At 35.2% G+C, this 20,229-nt stretch overlaps 1 protein-coding gene across 4 annotated transcripts in view; it reads right to left on the reverse strand.

The window, feature by feature from the left end:
- The window catches only part of KIFAP3 (kinesin associated protein 3), a 211,308-nt gene that overhangs the window by 37,382 nt on the left and 153,697 nt on the right, over window positions 1–20,229 (reverse strand). The gene's annotated exons all lie outside the window — the stretch shown is intronic.

Here is a 20,229-nt window from a genome sequence, read left to right on the forward strand (position 1 = left end):
ATGCTAAACTATATAGTCAATGAAGAATTTCTGTGGTACAGGAATACATTTAGCAACTAAGAATTTTTATTTCAGGAAAATAATTTTGCCTATTTTTCTGTGGGCCAGGAGGAATATTTTAAAAACTGTATACAATCATTCTTAGCAATTAAAAAAAAAACATACATAGGTTTAAGGAGGCAGGCATTCTGAAAAGAATCATTCATATATTCAACTTTCAAGGTTACTATCATCAGTTGCAAAAAAAAAGAAGTAAACAAACAGCTTTCCTATATAACAAACTCATGGTTGATTTAACTCTCATGGATGTTAATTCAAACACCCTGCAAGGATTTTAAATACCATAAACTATCTTAAAGATTGGCAGCGCTTATATAAGCAATCAAATTTCAGTGTTCCTGAGAGATCTTATAGCTGTAATTGTTTTTGACATTTTGGACAGCTAGCTAGTTTTATATTTACATTTTATATGTTTGGATAACACTTTGTAATAGATAAAATACACATTGCTAACATATATGACATACTTTGTTTCACAGGCATGTTTAAAAAGCTTCATTGAGTTTTTATTGCAAGAAGATTAACAACAAAAGCTCTAAAAAATAATTTTTTGTCCCAACTACATATAAATCACACATATATATATAATATAAATTTTAATTTCTATTTTATTGCTTATAATTGGTACTTCTCATTATGCATTATAAAGATTCATTACTTAGGTATAGTGGAATTGGCAACAGAAGAGCAATAAATTTAGAAATTTTCAAAGTGTTGAGGTATAAGAAATATCTTGTCACTGGATGAAAAAAACTCCAAAAGATAACTATTTTCTCACTTTATTAACATTTTTGTTTCATGGTAAGATAAAGGAACAAATTAGGAAAAAATAGCATCTCATATGGACTAGTATAATAATCTCTTAACTTTGCTCTCTACTTCCTTACTCATCTGTACTTTCTATCTCCCATCTCCAATTATTCCTCTATATAGCTACCAATGTATATTTTATAAACTCAAAGTCCAAATTTAACATTCCCCATCTCAAAAGACTTCAGGGTCTTCTTTCCATCTTTATGTTATCATACAAACTCTTGTGACTGAAATTTAAAGTTCTCCATAATATGCATTTAATCTGTATACATTATAATTTTCCTTTACTTGAAGTTCCTAACAGGAAAAACCATTTTTCAAACTTGTATTGAATAAAATATTTCCTGGTTTTAGAATGTGTTCCCTTCTCATCTTAACCCATCGGAATGAATGGAACATGTTTTCTAAGCTCAGCATGTTTCTCTTCCTTCATTGTCATACCCTCAGTAACAAAAGTTCTTAAACTGTGTGTCATGACTCTTCATGGGGTCACAAAAAACTTGGAAACAGTAAAAGATTTCTGAATGTTCTATGTCTTGTAGTATCAAATATTCTATCAAAATTTAATTATAATTAATTTCTGGGGTTATTAAAAATTTCTTGGGAGAAAAGGGGTTGCAAGTGGGAAAAGTTTAATAAGTCCAGCTTTATAAAATCTTTCCTGAGCCAAAGCTAAGATAATGCTTAACTGCCTTATATTTACGTGTAATCTGCCTCTGAAGTCTGAGTTCTAGTTGAGGACCATCTCCACTCACCCTGATCTAGAACTGGCCACTGGACTCAAATGATTCTGGAGGACAAAGTGAGGCGGGCTTTGCACAGCCCTCCCTCACTTATATTCAGTTCACTTGCATATCATGGCATCATGCTTTATGTTACTGCCCATCTCGAGAATGAAGGGCAGATAATAAGTAGAAAAGAGATGGAAGGGAAGTAGAAAGCTTCCAGGAGTTAGCCATGAGAATTGGTAATCAGATGGGTTTGTTCAGATGCTATGCTGCAATTATAGAAGAGCAGGGAGGCACCCTGGGGATTTGCAGCTCTAGGATGGTAAGAGTAGGACAAAGGGCTCATTGATCTGGTGATCCTTCCCACTTGCAGGTAAAGCCATCCTCCCTTTCCCAGTTTGCCCGCTTTCTATTTATTACTCATCTGTTATTTTCAATTTGGATTCACCTTTAGGAGTGAGTCAGAAGTGCTGACTGGGAAGGAGCTAGAGTTTGGGCATTTTTCTTTTAATCTGCTGAGATCTTGTGGTGGCTATTTGCCCATTAAGCTTTTGAAGAGCAAGTCATTCTCTAGAAAGGGAAGGGAGCAATTTTCTTAGAAAGGGAAAACCCCTTCCCTGAATAGAAAATAGGTTGTTTCGGATGGTGCTGGTACACAAATTCGGGGAAGGTGGTTGTGTGAGCATTTTCAAGGGGTCTGCTAACTTACAAGTGACAAGTCCGACTGGCTAGCTCCCCAGAGCCGCCACCAAAAAAGCAAAAACAAACAAAAAAACCCCTTGATTTGACTCTTGGTCTGTAGTGTTTTCTTGTGATGTCTCCAATGCCTTGATTACAATGGGCACCTCAAAAGCACTTGGATTGAAATATACATTATTTGGAGTCAGCTACCCCAGCACAGGGAAGCACGTGAAGTGCACTCGGTGATACTTTTTAATATGATGCTCAGTCAAGGTGTAGTTCCGATTCCAGAGCTCCCTGTTGAGATTTTTGGGTAGCAATCGTTTCTTTTTTGGCTCTCAAGGGGGTGAGGGGAAGGGGAAGAAAAGAAACATTCGTTGAGCACCTACTATGCTAAGTGCTCTACAAATACCCCACCCCCTTTTGCAATGGAGGGCACTGAAGCCGCCTGAGGCTCCGTGATGGGAGGGAGGGTCTGAGGCCGGTCTTTCTGACCCAGGGCCCAGCGCAGTGTCCCCCAGCACCCCAACACCTTTAGGCAGCTGCCACAAGAGCTCGGCGTGGTGCTGCTGTGCCACCCCTCCACGTGTGGGGCACCATGCCAGACTTCTTTGAGGGGGATCCCGGGTACACATAACACGCAGCTCAGGCCAGGGAGCTCTCAGGGCCGATCCAGGACATCTCTTCAGCAATGTGCAACGCCAGGAGGGCAGAAAGGTTCCCGACTGGTCCAATGTCAGGGTCACGACAGCAGATCCTGAGCCCAGGTTTCCCTGATCTTGGATAGGTTTCTCTTCACACGCCTTGCTGCCTCTGACACACAAGGCGGTTTCAGGGGCGGGGGTGGGAGTGAGGAGAGTTAAGCTAAAGCTGGTGACTTGTCCGATAGAACCTAAAGGGCTGCCTGTGGGGAGCCCATGTGGGAACTGCAAACCTCAGCACTTCAGAAAGGGGTGGAAGCACTATAAAAGTCTGGTGACCAAGTGTAGAACTTGCAGCCAGGAACCCTTGGCCTAAAATCCACCTCCTTTCCTTCCCCCTTCCCCCCCCCCCCCCATTGTGTAACCATGAGTAAGTCAGTTCATCTGAATCTCAATTTCCTTCGTATTATGGGGATAAACATGCCCTGTAGTACTTATCTTAAAGGATTTTCTATGATACAATATATGTAAAGTGCTTTTCAAAATGAAAAACTCTAGTAAATGCCAGTTATTATACATTCAAAAGTATATACATATAATTTTCTTCCACAGTTACTGACATTGTTCATATCTCTTCTATCAGCACACAATATAGCCAGTTAACATTTAGTTAGTGCCAACTATGCGCCAAGCACTGTGCTAAACACTGAGGGTGCAAAGAAATGCAGAAGACAATCCCTGTTCTCAAGGAGCTCATAGCAATATTAGGGAGATAACATGCAAACCACCATGCACAACCAAGCTGTATATAATATAAATCAGAAAGGATCGATCCTCCATCAGGAAAAGTCAGCGGAAGAAAGGAACTAGAATTAAGAGGAAATCAGTAAAAGCTTCCAGAACAGGTCAGATGATAGCGCAGACTTGAAGGGAGACAATGAAACCAGGAAGTAGAGATAAGCAGAGAGAGCACAACAGGTACTGGGACAGTCCAGGGAAAATGCAGGAAGTCAAATGGGACCGCGAGGCCCTGGACAACAGAGGACTTTGGGACAGAAAGATTGGCAAGGCAGGGGAGGGTCAGCTTATCAAGGCCTTTAAATGCCAAATAAGGGAGTTTATCTGTGATTTTGAAGGCGACAGGAGTCGGACTTGGACTTTAGGAAGATGATGTCAGGAGACAGGCTAGAGGGAGGAGAGATTTGTGGCAGGGGGTTCATCCAGCAGGCTTCTGTGAGAGTTCCTACATGAGGAGATACATGCTGAAATTAAATGTACTGAAAAGACTGGAGCCCCGGCAATCTCTTCTAATGCAAGATGTTCCTCTCATGAATAGGTTAGATTGTGGAGCACTTGTGACATGCCAGAAAATACCCTCCTGGCTGAGAGGAATTTTCTATGCCATCTTTTGGAGTGTGCCCATAGTAATCTAGCTAACCTTTGGGGGAAGGAGAAGAAAAAGAAAGAAAAAGGACCTTTTTTTTCTTGATAAACTTCAACAATAATCTAAGCTTAAACTTACCATATCTAGTGTTTTACATATTGGATTTGTTTGTAAGCTGCGAGGGGAGCAAGAGGAAGAACTAAGATGGAATATATATAGCCAGTGTTTGAGCTGGATAACAAGATGATAACTAATGATACAGAGAAAGTGAAATTACTTAATTCCTACCCAGATTTCCCCCGCCCCCATTACAAATTATTTTCAGAATGAGAAAGACAAAACAACAAACTTCTTTAAAATGTACCTAGAAGTTCTTCATGAATTCAAGTTACATGAACTGGATAATGGATAAATAAACTAAATCATAAAAACTGAAGGAATTTATGGCTGTGATTGTTGAAAAACTGGAGAATGAGGAAGAAGCTTTGAGCCTGAGGAATGGGAAATCTAAGATTTTCAAAAAAAGGAATTATGTAATTCAAACTATAAGATGGTAAATTTAACATGATTCTTGGTTAGAACATGTTATCATGAATATATTTTGTAAACATGTAGAAAGGAAGACAATTTTGAAGAGCCAGCATAGGTTTCCCAAGCTCATTTTCTTTTATGATGGGGTTACTATTCTAGTAGATCAGGATAACATTATAAACAAAAGAATTAGAATTCAGCAAGGCATATGACAACATCTTTTAAAAAATTTCTGGGAACTAAACAGAGAGATTTAAACTGCCCTATTTGTACTATCATCTAACTGCTTGATTGACTTGAACCAAAGAATAGAAATACATAGACTGGCATCTTGAAGGCATAACTAAATAAAGTGTAACAACTTTCCTTCCTTGGCAAAATTAACAAATAACTTGAATGAAGGATTATCAAATCTGCAGATGACAAGATGTTGTTAGAAACAGTGTAAAATTCAACAGTGTAGAATGATGAACTGAAGCTATTAAGTAGGAATTTAAAAAAATTTTAGCTTACCTCATAATCATATTTTACACAACAATGTAACAGATGTTAGTTCCTATGTAAAATTAAAAAGCAGAGCTATATAGATTTATAAATTAGAAACTGTGAAACACAATAAAGTTCTGTTTGGAATGAGAGTCCCTGTGAGAAAGCACTAGATGAAATTTAAAAAATGGTCAATGAAATCTAAGTGCCTGACCTGTCCCAAGTTTAATTATAAAAATCTACATTTTGAAGTGAAGAATATCCTGGATGAGAATCATATGCCTAGACTTGGTAGGCTGTTGGTTGTCAATCTAGTGTTCTGCTCTTATGCACTTTTCCAACATGGGAAATTATCTGTCAAGTTCTGTTTGACTCTCAACAAGCTGGTTGCCTCATAAGATGGAATTCAACACATTTGTATGTCACATTAAGTTTTGCACAGTGCTTTTAAATTGATGATCTCATATGACCCTAATCTTGAGGGATAAGTATTCATTGTTATCCCCTTAGCATAGTGACTGGTACAAAATAGGAAATTAGTACCTACTTGAATTCTACTGAATTTTATACATTAGGAAAACAAAGCTGAGAGAGACTATATGATCACCTAGCTCAGTCTTTGTGACACTTTCTTTCTTTCTTTCTTTTTTTAATAGCTTTTTATTTACAAGTTATATGCATGGGTAATTTTACAGCATTGACAATTGTCAAACCTTTTGTTCCAATTTTTCCCCTCCTTCCCCCCACCCCCTCCCGTAGATGGCAGGATGACCAGTGTTTAACCAATGTTAAATATGTTAAAGTATAAATTAAATACAAAATAAGTATACATGTCCAAACTGTTATTTTGCTGTTTTGTGACACTTTCTGATCAAAATATGTTATATTGGATAAAAAAAAAAATTGTCTTGCCCTTAGATTAAAAAAACTAGGTGGGGTTTATATCCTGCACACTTGTGTGCACACAGTGTGATATGGTAGCCTTCCAAAAGATGATGAGATCTGATAGGCCACAGAGTTCAGTCCCCTCATTTTATGGATGAGGTGTAGACAGGTTTAGCGCCTTGTATAGGGTCACATAGCTAGGAAAGGACTAAAGAAAGACTTAAATCTAGATTTTTCTGATTCCAAGTCCAGCATGTTTATCTATTTGAGGAAAAGGAAACATTAGCAGTTCCCTTCTGACCTAAGGAGACCAAATCTAGAGTATGTATAGTTTTGGGTACCACACATTTTAGGAAGAATATTAATAAGTGGAAATCCAAGAAGACAGAGCTATAAAATTCACAGCTCCAAAACTCCCTAGTGTGATCAGAACTAAAATAAAATGTAATAGAAAAGTATTTAACAAAAATTTTAAAAAATACAGTACACCATAGATAATATTAATTTGTAGGGTTTTTAAAGTCAATATGCTACTTTTGCAAGAATCCATTTCCATTTGAATTTGATAACACTGACCTAGATGCTCAAAAAGGGCAGCTGGATAGTGCAAAGTGAATCGAGTTTAGATCTGGAGTCAGGAAGACTGATCTTTCTGAGTTCAAATCTGGCCTCAGACCTTTACCGGTGTGTAACCAACCCTGAGCAAGTTACTTAATGCTGTTTGCCTCAGTTTCCTCATCTGTAAAATGAGCTAGAGAAGGAGATGCCAAATCCCTCCAGTATCTCTGCGAAGAAAATCCTACATGACCAAAAAACTATTGAACAAGAACAAAATTTTAACTTACATTAAGAACATTATATATTTGAAAAACTGACTATAACAGGTTTGTAGCAAAATGTTTTTAATCCTTGGTAAACTCAGCACAAACCTAAGTTATATCTCAGAAATCATGTGTTATTTTACACATTTGTTCAAAATCTTAAAATAAAAATCATCTTCTTCGGGTTAAGGAGAGGGTCAAGTTAGTAGAAGTAAACAGGGATCAACTATATACTGTGTCCAAGTGGTACACTTCATCTTTACCTCTTACCTTGAGAAGTTACAGGCAAGATATTTTAGTCATTTGATTATAAACAATATTCTAATTCTGTACAAACCAAATGTGGATAAAAAGTACAAGTCACAACCTTCCTTGCCTCATTTTTTCTATTTGTCAGTAAATAAATTGGTTAAATAGGTAGTGAGAAATAAAAATTAAATTCTACTTAGAAAAAAGTAAACTCATTTTTATGTTATCTTGGATTTTAATCTATTTTTAATAGTATTTTATTTTTTCTAAGTATATGTAATGAAAAATTTTAATATTAATTTTTAAAAATTGAGTTCCAAATTTATTCCATTTTCCCCTTCCTTCTTTTCTTCCTCCCTCCCTTTTTCCCTTCTTGAGACTATAAATCAATATGATGTAGTTACATATGTGCAATCATGTAAAATATATTTCCACATTGTCATGTGAAAAAAAGACTAAAAGAAAAAAAACAAAAACAAAAAAAAAAGTGAAATTAGTATTCTTTGATGTACATTCAGACTCCATCAGATCTTTCTCTGAATGTGGATAGCATTTTTCTTCATGAGTCTTTTGGAATTGTCTTGGATCACTGTATTGCTGAGAATGTTAAGTCATTCATAGCTAATCATTGTACAATGCTGTAGCTAAGTATGTACAATATTCTCCTAGTTTTCTCCTCTTTACTTTATTTCAATTTGTGTCATTTTCCTGAAATCTTCCTGCTCATCATTTTTTACAGCACCATAGTATTCCGTTACAATTATATGCCACTTGTTTAGTCGTTCCTCATTTTATGGGTATTCTCTCAATTTCCGATTATTGGCCATCACAAAAAGAGCTGTCATGTTTTTCTATAGGTAAGTCATTTTCCCTTAAATTTTTTTTGGCTATGCACTATGAAATTCTATTTAGGACAAAGGAAGGCTAGCTCAGGACTCATATTTTCTAATTCCACTAATATCACATTGGTCTGAATAAAGATTGTATTTTTAAAGTCAGATTTCCTTGAAAGAAAAAAATTCTCTTATACATTGAAAAATAATTATGTAAACCCACTATATATATATATATATATATATATATATATATATATAAATGCAAGTTAGCTATATTTACAGTTAAAGCTGAATGATTTGAGGACAAAGTTTTGTGTATATGGTTCAGAAAGTATCCTAGATGCCACTGAAGGAGGATTGTAATTGTGGTGATGGTGATGGCCAGGTTCCACAGGCAAATTCCTAAGCACACTACTATGTGGGATAGTAGAGGTAAATGGGGACCAACTATACTGTGTTCAAGTGGCACATTTCATCTTTATCTCTTACTTTGAGAAGTTAATGGCAAGATATATTAGTCATTTGATTACAAACAACATTTTAATTTTGTCCAAACCATATTTGGATTAAAAAAAGCACAAGTGACAACCTTTCTCTGCCTCATAAATCTACATAATGTAATAAAAGTTGAGATGGAGTTAAGAAAATGAAGTTCTAGTTATAAGAATTTGGGCAAATCATCTCTTTAAGATTCAAATTTCTTCCTTGGTAAAATCGAGGCTATTGGACTAGAAGATCAAAAAGATCCCTTTTGGTTGAAAGAGGCTTTGACTCAAATTTTATGATTACTACTATTTTACAAGGTTAACGGAAATAACTAGTAAAAAATATAAAAACTAGCAAAAAGCAAGATAACTATATAAACTATATAAACATATATATATGTATATATATACATATATATATATATATATATATATATATATATATTGCATTTAACATATACTTTAACATATTTAACTTGTATTGGTCTACCTGCCATCTAGGGGAGGGAATGGGGGGAAGGGGGAGAAAAATTGGAACAGCAGGTTTTGCAAGAGTCAAATGAAAAATTACCCATGCATATGCCTTGTAAATAAAAAGCTATGATAAAAAATTTAAAAATTTAAAAAATTAAAAAAAAACTGGCAAAAAATTTAATGGCAAATAATAACTATGTAAATTTTTGGTTTAACAACAGGTATCAGCTATTGGCTAAAACTGATACCTTACTAACCTACTTAGATAAAAACAAAAACAGCTTTTTCTAAGAAGATAGGTATAAGAGATTAATCACAATCTAATCACAGCTAAAACATGATACTAAAATTTATCAGTAAGTTGGACCATTTAGGGAACAATATTAGGATGTACTTTTCCTTCATTTAAAAAATGTCAAAATTTTAAAAGTCTGCTCTGGCATCCTCATTTTTAGCCAAGAACTTACCCTTCATTTAAAGACTGGAATGTTTTGTTTTTGATTTTCTTCTTGTCTGAGCCAACATCATGGTCTCAAGCACTTAGTTTCTATAAATCCTAAGGTGTCATGGAAGACTTATGGTTTGATTCTGTATGGAATGTGCCATCCTTTTTTGAAGTTCTACATCTACTTTTGTTCACTACTGAAACATTATGAAACATTAAATAACCTATTATCAGAGTCTGTTCCCTATCAGAAATACTCTTTGTCACTGGCTTCCGTCACACCTTGTATCTGATTAACACACTATAGGATAACATAGAGCTACATAGATCTGCTTTGTGTTCTAATGCTACTGATATAAAACAGATTTTCCTTTCTTCTTTAATGTAGCTGTCCTCTAATATGGCTTATTTAATGCAATTTTTCATACTGAATTAAAGAAGTCTAGAATAACTTAGTTACTCATTTAAGGTTAAGTTATCAGAAAGGGCAAAATTATATATTACTGTCTAAATTTCCTAAAAGAAGTGCTTTCTATACAATAGAATTATGAAATTTAATACATACTTTACTTCCTTTTCACAAGAAAAGTCACAAATACTATTTTTAGGTTCCTGCTTAGTATCTCCTATCTCTAGTACCTCCTGGAACATGCACTGAGTAGATTACTCTGTTCAATGTCAGTGCAACATCATATCAATTGACACTACTAAGCCAAAGACAACAATTATAAGTGTTTAAGCAAAAAAATTATTTCTACCCATAATTATAATTGTTTTTAAAATCCATTTGTTGCTGTCTAAAAAGGAGCAATCATTAAAATAATAGAACAATTAAACAATGAATGATAATGAAATAATGACTAATGAAAAAAGGGATCTGGATCCAAACTTGTGTGTTTATAGGGGAGGAAAGGGAAGAAAGTTGTTTCTGTCTCTTAAACCTTGGGTATGGAACCTCCAAGAGTGGATGAAATATTTGACCACTATCATATAAGGAAGGAATCTCTAAAATCTATGTGTGTATGTGTGTATGTATGTATATACATTACTTACACATATAAAATCAGCTCATAAGTATATGTAGATAGAAAATCTATTACATTTAGAAAAAGATCTTAAAGTTCTACCTAATAGATGTTCATGTGTGAATGAATTCTAATAAGAAGTTCACACAATGTGTGAATGAGAAAAAGAAATATTCTAGCTTCTCTTGTAAAACTTTGCCATTTATTCACAGAGCAGCTGATAAGTTCCAGAGGCTATATATAAATGACATGGGCTTAAATTGCTTTATATAACAGATAATCAGGTACTACTGATTTTTATATTGGCATGTATGACATATACGTTGTATGTGGTTGGTCTGTTTTGGACTGAAAGGAGATAATGTATTTCCAAATAATAAGCTATTTGATATAAGATCATGACATTAATTTTAGAATATTAGAGTAAAAGTTGACAGCTCTCTCAAAACTTTTAATTGCTGAAAAGGGTACTATTTGTTTATTATTTTCTAAGGAAGAAAGCATGCAAGATATTATGAAGAAACCAACCTTTCTTCAGTTTATTATAATTACTAGCCACACTCATCAATTTCTATGTAAATCCCTTGGGAAAGAAATACTTCGTTTCTCTGAGTTACAAAGACCTTGTGGTCTCATTACCAAATTTTCACTTATACAACTGGACCCTTGGCTTGCCAGTAGGACTCTCTAACTTCTATATAAGGCACCATAGTGATCTAAGTTCTTTTTTTTTTTTTTTTTTTTTTTTTTTTTTTTAAATTTAATAGCCTTTTATTTACAGGATATATACATGGGTAACTCCACAGCATTAACAATTGCCAAACCTCTTGTTCCAATTTTTCACCTCTTACCCCCCCCCACCCCCTCCCCTAAATGGCAGGATGACCAGTAGATGTTAAGTATATTAAAATATAACTTATGATCTAAGTTCTTGATGATGGCCTCTCTCCCCAAAGCACTCTTGGATACCTAGTTATTAGTGGGTTCTCAGCAGTCCTGTTTCTGGAAGCCCAGCACACCTCTCTGATAATTCAGTTTTGAAGGCCTACTAGTTATGTAAGGAAGAATAATCATCTGGGAATTTAGAGAAGTAAAAGAATCTCAAATCCATCACCAAACTAGAAGGGAGTTACCTGGCTGCTCCTGATAATTTCCTTCCTAAGACTCCTTTCTATGGTTCTGAAGAGCTTGAAAGAGAGGTGGTGGTATCCAATTGACTGCCATGGGAAACTAAGTGAGTGGGTTTGTTTTAGTTTCTAGGAAATCTCAGTCATGTAGGTGACAACTTGGTGACAAGACTACAGAGACCATATCAGCAAATCATGGAATCTACCATGGTACATACTGTACTAAACACATCTGTTTCAATTCATCAGTTCAGACTTGAGCCAAACTATATTAAACAAATCATCACTAGTGTAACATTTTCATAATTTCTGTGACAATTGCTACAGAAGCCTTACAAAATATCTAATTCTTCTCAATATGATTACAATCATATTCTGACTTTTGAGCAAAAATAGTTTATCTCTTTAAAAATAAAGTCCAAAACCTCTCCTCAAATATATGGTTTTAGACTTCTGAATTTACAAAAAACTAGTTAATGGTGAAAATGTAGAAAGCAGAATCATTTTTAAGAAAATATTTTCATGCTTCAACAACAATACTAGATGATGACCAGTTCTGATGGATCAGGCCATCCTCAGCAACGAGATCAACCAAATCATTTCTAATGGAGCAGTAATGAACTGAACTAGCTATACCCAGAAAAAGAACTCTGGGAGATGACTAAAAACCATTACATTGAATTCCCAATCCCTATATTTATGCACACATGCATTTTTGATTTCCTTCACAAGCTAATTGTACAATAATTCAGAGTCTAATTCTTTTTGTACAGCAAAATAATGTTTTGGTCATGTATACTTATTGTGTATCTAAGTTATATTTTGATGTATTTAACATCTACTGGTCATCCTGCCATTTGGGGGAGGGGGTGGGGGGGGTAAGAGGTGAAGAATTGGAACAAGAGGTTTGGCAATTGTTGATGCTGTGGAGTTACCCATGTATATATCCTGTGAATAAAAGGCTATTAAATAAAAAAAAAAAAAAAAAAAAAAAAAAAAACAACAAAACAAAATTCTACCAAAAAAAAAAAAATTTTTTTTCATGAATGTTTTATTTTGTCTTTTTCCCATTGTTCCTCAATGTACCTGGTTTAAAAGATACACCTCGCAGCAAACACGTGGAAGCCAGCAAAACAATTTTTCCTTTGGCATAGCCAAAAATGCATGTCTTATTCTAGATTTTAAATCCATCATTCCTCTGTCAGGAGGTAGATTCATCTTCAGTTCTGGACATTTGTGGTAAATGAGCATTGCATAAACGAGAGTTCTCAAGTTCTTTAAAGCTTTTTCTCTCTGTACTGGTGAGAGGTGTGTAAATTGTTCGACTTTTGCTTACTTCACATTGCATCATCAATTCATAGAGGTTTTCTCAGTTTCCTTTGATACCATTCATCATTTCTTATGCTACAATATACCATACATGCCACAATTTGGGAAACAAAGAATCTTAGATATATGTAGGGTCGGGAAGTCGCTAGGGTTATACAGCCACTCCTATTTGCCTCTCCCCTCTAACCACTGAGAGCCCCATTGGCCTACCTCGTATAATCAGCACAAACATCCTTTCTCTACTCTGAAAAGTAGCATCAAAAGCTCTTCAGCTCTTTATCATTTTTTTCAACTTTGAGCCTCTAGTCAAAACACCTCAGAATTAGATCTCTCCCCACCCCCTACCTCAGGCATGTGGCTTCCTCTCAAGTGGAAATTCATTTCCAAAAAGAAAGTCATATTAGTAAATGTTTATTTGCTATGGTTAATGTTTATAAAGACAAAATAAATAAAAATTCTATCAAACATTTCCCATGATCAGAAAGAGAGGTTTCAAGCTTTCATGAGAGGACAGGAAACACAGAAGTGAGTCAGGAAATTTTAACAACATTGCATTTGTCCTGACATTATTCTCATGTCTGATTATCTTAAGCATCCTTTCTCCCAGAGTCCTGGCCCGAAACAAATACTCAACCTAATACAAATTAATGCTGGGGCACAGAAATAGAAATAGTTTACATTTTCAACTCCTCTGTTGATTATCTTCAATTTATCCTATCTACATCTTGCATGCATTTAGTTGTAGGAGTGTTTCCTCTTGTCAGATTATGAACTGTTTCTTGCCTTTCTTTATATCTTAATATCCAGTAATTAGCATAACTCCTAGCACATAGTAGGTACTTAATAAACGCTTATTGACTAACTGTGGTGGTTTGGTTGCTTCTGACTATGCTCCTACTATCTCACTCTCTATAACTCCTTTATAGATACTTCTTCTTTGGGTCCCTATATATTTGACTTGAAGCTATGTTCTCTTTAAGTCTTTTTCCTTGACTCAGTGAACTAATTAAAAAAAAAATAATAGCTTTTTATTTTTCAAAATACATACAAAGATAGTTTTCAACATTCATCCCTGCAAAACCTTGTGTTCTAAATTTTTCTACCTCCTCTCCTCTTCCCTAGGCAACCAATCCAATGCATGTTAAACATATGCAATTTTTGTCAACATATTTCTATATCTATCATGTGTGCATGAAAAATCAGATCAAAAGGGAAAAAATGAGAAACAAATAAACAACAACAACAACAAAAGTAAGAATACTGTGTTGTGATCTACATTCAATCCCCATAGTCCTTTCTCTGGATGTAGATAATTGTTTTCATCTCAAGTTTACTGTTCACTGCTGAAAAGAGCCAAGTCAATCACAGCTGATCTTCACATAATCTTGTTGTTGTATACAATGATCTCTTGCTTCTAGTCACCACTTCATATCAATTCATGCAAATCTTTCCAGGCCTTTCTGAAATCATCCTGCTGATTGTTTTTTTTTAATAGAATAATATTCCATTACATTCATATACCATAATTATTCAGCCATTCTCCAAGTGATGGGCATCCACTCACTCTCCAATTCCTTGCCATTACAAAAGGGCTGCTACAAACATTTTTGCACATGTGAGTTCTTTTCCTTTTATGATCTCTTTGGGATACAGGCCCCGTAGGGACTCAGTGAACTAATTTTTAACGATTATTCAAAGGCTTGCCACAGTCTTACTTTATCATGATACTTCTTTTCTGATTTATTCAAAGAATTAACTTATATCACATAAAAAGATCTTTTGGCCTGTCCCCATCTTTTATATTTATATTAATACCTTATAGTCAAATATTTTTAATGATCAGATTGTGGGTGTTCCACAACTACTTTCTTAAATACGGAAGGCTCCTTAAGGAATAATTTCATTTAATACTCTGATTCCATGCAAGACCACACCTAAATTACTCAAACACTGTTGATTATAATATCTAACATTAATTTAGAATTAGATTGTTAACTTAATCTTACCTCTTCTAATACATGCTATGCTTAATTTGACTTTGAGAGACATCTATTTTAGATAGCACATTTTTGTGTCTGAATATATATTGTAAAGCTACTTATCAGCACCCTCAGCTATGTATCTGGTCCCATTAAGTTCCAGTACTAACCATGGAACAAGAGCTCTCTCTCTAGGTCCCATATAGAACTGCAATATGGCTATGGTTATGCCTTCTTGCTTAAGGCACTTCATAAAGGTACTTCATGGAAAAAAACATCTCATTTTAAAGTGATGTAAAAAAAAAAAATATGGGTACTGTCCTGCACCTGGCTTTGCTTGCTCCTCCAACTCCTAATATAAGCTAGAGGACCAATGTTGGTCCAGGGTTAGATCACCAGTTAGATTTAAGACTGAATGCCTTATCAGGCCAGATTCAGAAAATGATCACTGCAATTTAAGTCCCCTCACACAACAGCACAGACAGGCAGCTTCCTTATCCTCTGTCTTGAACTATATTTTTTTAATTTGATTATCTTCTTGCAAAAAAAGGCAATCTTTGATATACATACTAATAGTTTGGCTAAAGTTGGAAAGAAAATAATTCTCTTTCCTCTAAGGCATATATATTCCCTCCTTCTTGAAGACAGAGGCACACAGATAAGGCCCTTTCCTCTTTCTTCCCCCCCCCCCCCTTCTTCTGGAACAAAACCATTCAGAACTCTCTGGGGGAAGGGTTTATCATTATCACCCCAAGTTCTTCCACAAACCTGAGCCTATCTAGGTGCAAAAGTATTTGGTATTGAAAGTATAGAAGACACTCTTCTCCAATCTTTCTGTGGACCCTTTCTTCCCCTCCCTCTCCGCCCCCCAAGTTATATAAGGAAACCATGCTGACCAGGTCCACTACAAACTTATGTTACACAATCTCACCTGGGTTCTCACTGTAGCAAGGCAATCCTTTTATACCTCCCTAACTAATGCACTAGAGGAGGCCTTACATCCTTACTAATTATGTGACCCTGGGCAGGTCACATAATGGTGTTTTCCTCATATATAAAATGAGATAAGAGAAGGAAATGGTAAACCATTCCAATATCTTTGTCAAGAAAACCACATGGGGTACAAAGAGTCAGACATGACTAAAATGAATCAACAACAATAAAATTAATTCACTATACCACTCAGTAGAGGGATTTTCCAAACCTTTCCATCTCTTCTCAAACTCCCAGAAGCTCTTTCATCCACATTCTCAGCTAAGAATATAAGCTAATGTTTTAGTAAAAAAAAACAAAACTGACATTGTGATTCAATGGTTCAAGCCCCATAGCCTTGTGATCAGACTTCTTCCTACTACAGTCTGTTCTCCACCCAATGGTCAAAGTGATCTTTCTAAAATACCATCATATCATCTTGCCCTCCATCCCAATGAACAGACTTCAGTGTCTCCCTGTTACCTAATCAAATGATCAAATACAAAATCCTCTTTTGAAAAGTTTTCAAAACTCTTCCTTACCAATTCCCTTCCTAACTTTTTAAAAACTTACCTCTTACTTCCCACTTCCACGTACTCTCTGACCAGTGACCTTGGCCCTCCTGGCTGTTCTTCAAACAAGATACTCCATCTCTGGATGTTGAGCATTTTCCCAGACAGTCCATCAGAAATGGAACTCTCTTTCTTCTTATCTCTGCTTCCTGGATTCCTTCAAGAATCAGCTAAAGCCCCATTTTTTACAAGCTGTTTTTCTTGGTCAATGTTAATCTCAGTCTCAGTACCTTCTCTCAGATCTTCTCCAATACTTTATTTGCACATAGTTGTTTGTATATCATCTCCTTTATTAGATTTAGCTCCTTGAGAAGAAAGACTGTTTTTTTGCCTTTTTCTTAATCCCCAAAATCTATCCATTTAGCCTGGAACATAGTAAATTCTCTCTTCTCTCTCTCTCTCTCTCTCTCTCTCTCTCTCTCTCTCTCTCTCTCTCTCAATAATATTTTATTTTTCCAAATACATGTTAAAATACTTTCAACATTCATTTTTGTAAGATTTTGCAACCTAAATTTTTTTCTCCCTCCTGACCTCTTTTCACTCTCCAAGACAGCAAGCAATCTGATATGATATACATGTTAAAGCCTTTTAAATATATTTTCATATTTGTCATGTAAAAAAAAATCAGATCAAAAGATAAAACACGAGAAAAAAAAAAAGAGCAAGCAAGCAAACAAACAAACAAAAAAACCATGAACATAGTATGCTTTGATCTACATTCAGTCTCCATGTTCTTTCTCTGATTGTGAATGGCATTTTCCATCCCAAGTCTACTGGAATTGCCTAGGTTCACCACATTGTTGAGAAGAGCTAAATCTATTATGGTTGCTCATCCCTTAATCTTGCTGTTATACATCATAAATTCTAGCTGATAATGTCTCATTCCCATTCTTTTGAATATATATATGTGTGTGTGTGTGTGTGTGTGTGTGTGTGTGTGTGTGTATACATATACCTTGTTTCACATGTAGGTCAATTCTCTCTTCTGGTGGTGATAGTTTGGCTGCTGATGCTGTTTGAGTGTAAAGTGACCAACTGTAATCCTTTTGGTGATATGGAAGACCTCCAAGTCTGATCAACTTCATTGCCATTGAATGGTAAAGTACTCAGTGGCTTACCATTTTATTTGCCACTGTGGGCACTGTCATATGACCTTCCTATGAATCCTTGGGAATTCCTGGGACTTTACATATGCCCGATATCTACTTTGTGCATTTTTCCTTCAATTAGAATATGAATTCTTCAAGGGTAAGGAATGTTTTTGCCCTTCTTTCTTATCTGATAACTTAGTACAAGGCTTGGCACACTGTGGATGCTACATAAATGCTTTTTGACTTCTTGTTCATCCCTTCTTTCTTTTCTTCCTTCCTGACTTCCTTTCTTCCCTTTCTTCTAACACAAATCTAGAAACTATATTTCTTTTTATTTCTTCAATACCACCAGCTAAAATGATATCATAAATTGCAGATAACTAGCTTGAAAATATGCTGCAATTCTCTCCTAGAATGTCAGGTGTTCAAATCTCTAAGAGTTAATAAATACTGTTGTATGACTAAAGTACCCCTAGGATAACTTTAATTTATAACTTTTTTTATTCTATTTAGTTATACAAGTTTAAAAGTAGGCAACACTGAAGACTACACAGAAAGGAAATCTAACTAATGATAGTAAATTTGTGTTCATCTCAACACCTAATTCTATGACAGGAGGCCAGTATTTGTAACTCTGGTTCCCATTTGCATATTGCTCATAATTGTGTATATGCTACTAGATTTGGGATTAATTCTGTGTGTGTGTGTGTGTGTCTGTGTGTGTACTATAATGCTGAATAAGTGTTGTTATATTGTTCATATGGAATTGGATATAAAATATGATGTATAAAATGTGGCATGTCTGGTCCCCCAAATCTAACATAAATAACTTTCTGCTATTAAATTCAAAATACCAAATTATCTTCTTACCATTATTTTATGAATAAAATCTGGATCAAGTTCTAAGTACAAGCCTTCAAACCAGCTGGCAAGGATCTCTGCTTTGGAAAATAGTACTGTTCTTAGATGAAATGGCTTTGGATGTGGCTCAAATAGCAATATGGCAAGGGAAAGGAAAAAAAAAATATTCCTAGGAAGGAATGAGACTTTTTCCCATAGCCAGGGCTCCTATTATACAAGGCAGAAAGTTTTCTGTGAGTAACTGGGCCAATGTTCCAATTCCAATGAATTGATTCCCATGTATAATTCCCAATGTGTAGTTTAGCCATTTCTGGTAAATTAGTAGTCAAATATGTTTTCAATATTCTCTATTTAATTCTATTTTTTTGTGTGTCCTCTTGTCAAAGCAACCATGCCATAGGCTCTAATCTAATGATAACATGGCACATGAAATTTAATAAACATTTATTAGGGACTTATTATATGTAAGGTATTATCTGTGGCACTGTGATCACAAGGATAAAATAAGATATACAATTCTTGCCCTCAGAAAATCATAATTTATCTTATAGGAGAGATAAAGTATATGCAAAAATAACAAGTTTCATGATAAATTAGTAAAATACATGACCTACAATTGTTCTTCGAGAGACTATATGTCTAATTTTCATCAATCAGCCTGTCTACTTGTTCTGTTAGCCATTTACCCATTAAACTTTTAAGTAGTTATAATTAATTTTAACCTATAAATAATTGTAACATAATTAATTACTATATAAGTAGTGAAGGGACTAGAGGCTCCAGAGAGGATGAATAATAGGATGGGGCAAGAAGGGAAGGAGAGAAAACCAACAGTTTCACCACTCCTGCTTATAGCTGGGGTGAGTTGAAGAAGTAGATCATGGAAGTTGATTGAGGTACCAGAAAGTTAGGATGTTCAAGGGAATATCAATATATATGCTGAAGTCATCAATATGTATGAGGCAGAAGTTAAGAATGGAGAAAAAGACTATGAGATAAAGAAGAGATAGAGATAAAGTATTGAGGGAGAGTATGCTGTGGTTGAACACATAGTCACCCCTGATTCAAAAAACTCCAGTGGCTACCAATCACTTCTAGGATAAAAAAAAAAAAAATCCTGCTTGACCTTCAAAGCCCTTCACTCTTGCCGCTCCCTCCTTTCTAGTATTCTTATTCTTCCCCCCATACCCACTTGACCTAGTGGCATTGGCCTCCGTGCTGTATTTGCACAAGACACTCCCTATTTCCCAACTCATTTTTTCTTGGCTGTTCTCCATGCATGTGATGCTCTCTTCTCTCCTCATCATTGTCTCCTGACTTCCACAGCTTCCTTCAAGTTTCAAATAAATTCTACCTTCTATAAGAAATCCTTGATCCTTCTTAATTCTCATTTTATTACATATTTCCAATTTTTCTTGAATATAGGTGTATATAGCTTGTTTGTACATAGTAATTTGTGTGCTATCTTCTCCCTTAGAATGCAAACTCCTTGAGAGCAGTAACTGTCTTTTACCATTTTTTGTGGCCCCACTATTTTGCACAGAGCCTGATCTGGCACATGTTAGGAACTTACAAAATGTTTCTTGTTATTATGGATTAGGTACATAACATAGAGAAGGAAAAAAAAACAATAACTACTGTTTGATAACCATCCTGTTGGGTAAATCCAAAGATCTTTGCTATTAAGAGTTAGGTGTCACAACTATACAAAAACTACTGAGAAAACTGGAGAGTAGTCTGGAAGAAATAATTGA

This window comes from Sarcophilus harrisii, chromosome 4, assembly GCF_902635505.1.
Source record: "Sarcophilus harrisii chromosome 4, mSarHar1.11, whole genome shotgun sequence".
In the NCBI taxonomy this organism is placed as follows: domain Eukaryota; kingdom Metazoa; phylum Chordata; class Mammalia; order Dasyuromorphia; family Dasyuridae; genus Sarcophilus; species Sarcophilus harrisii.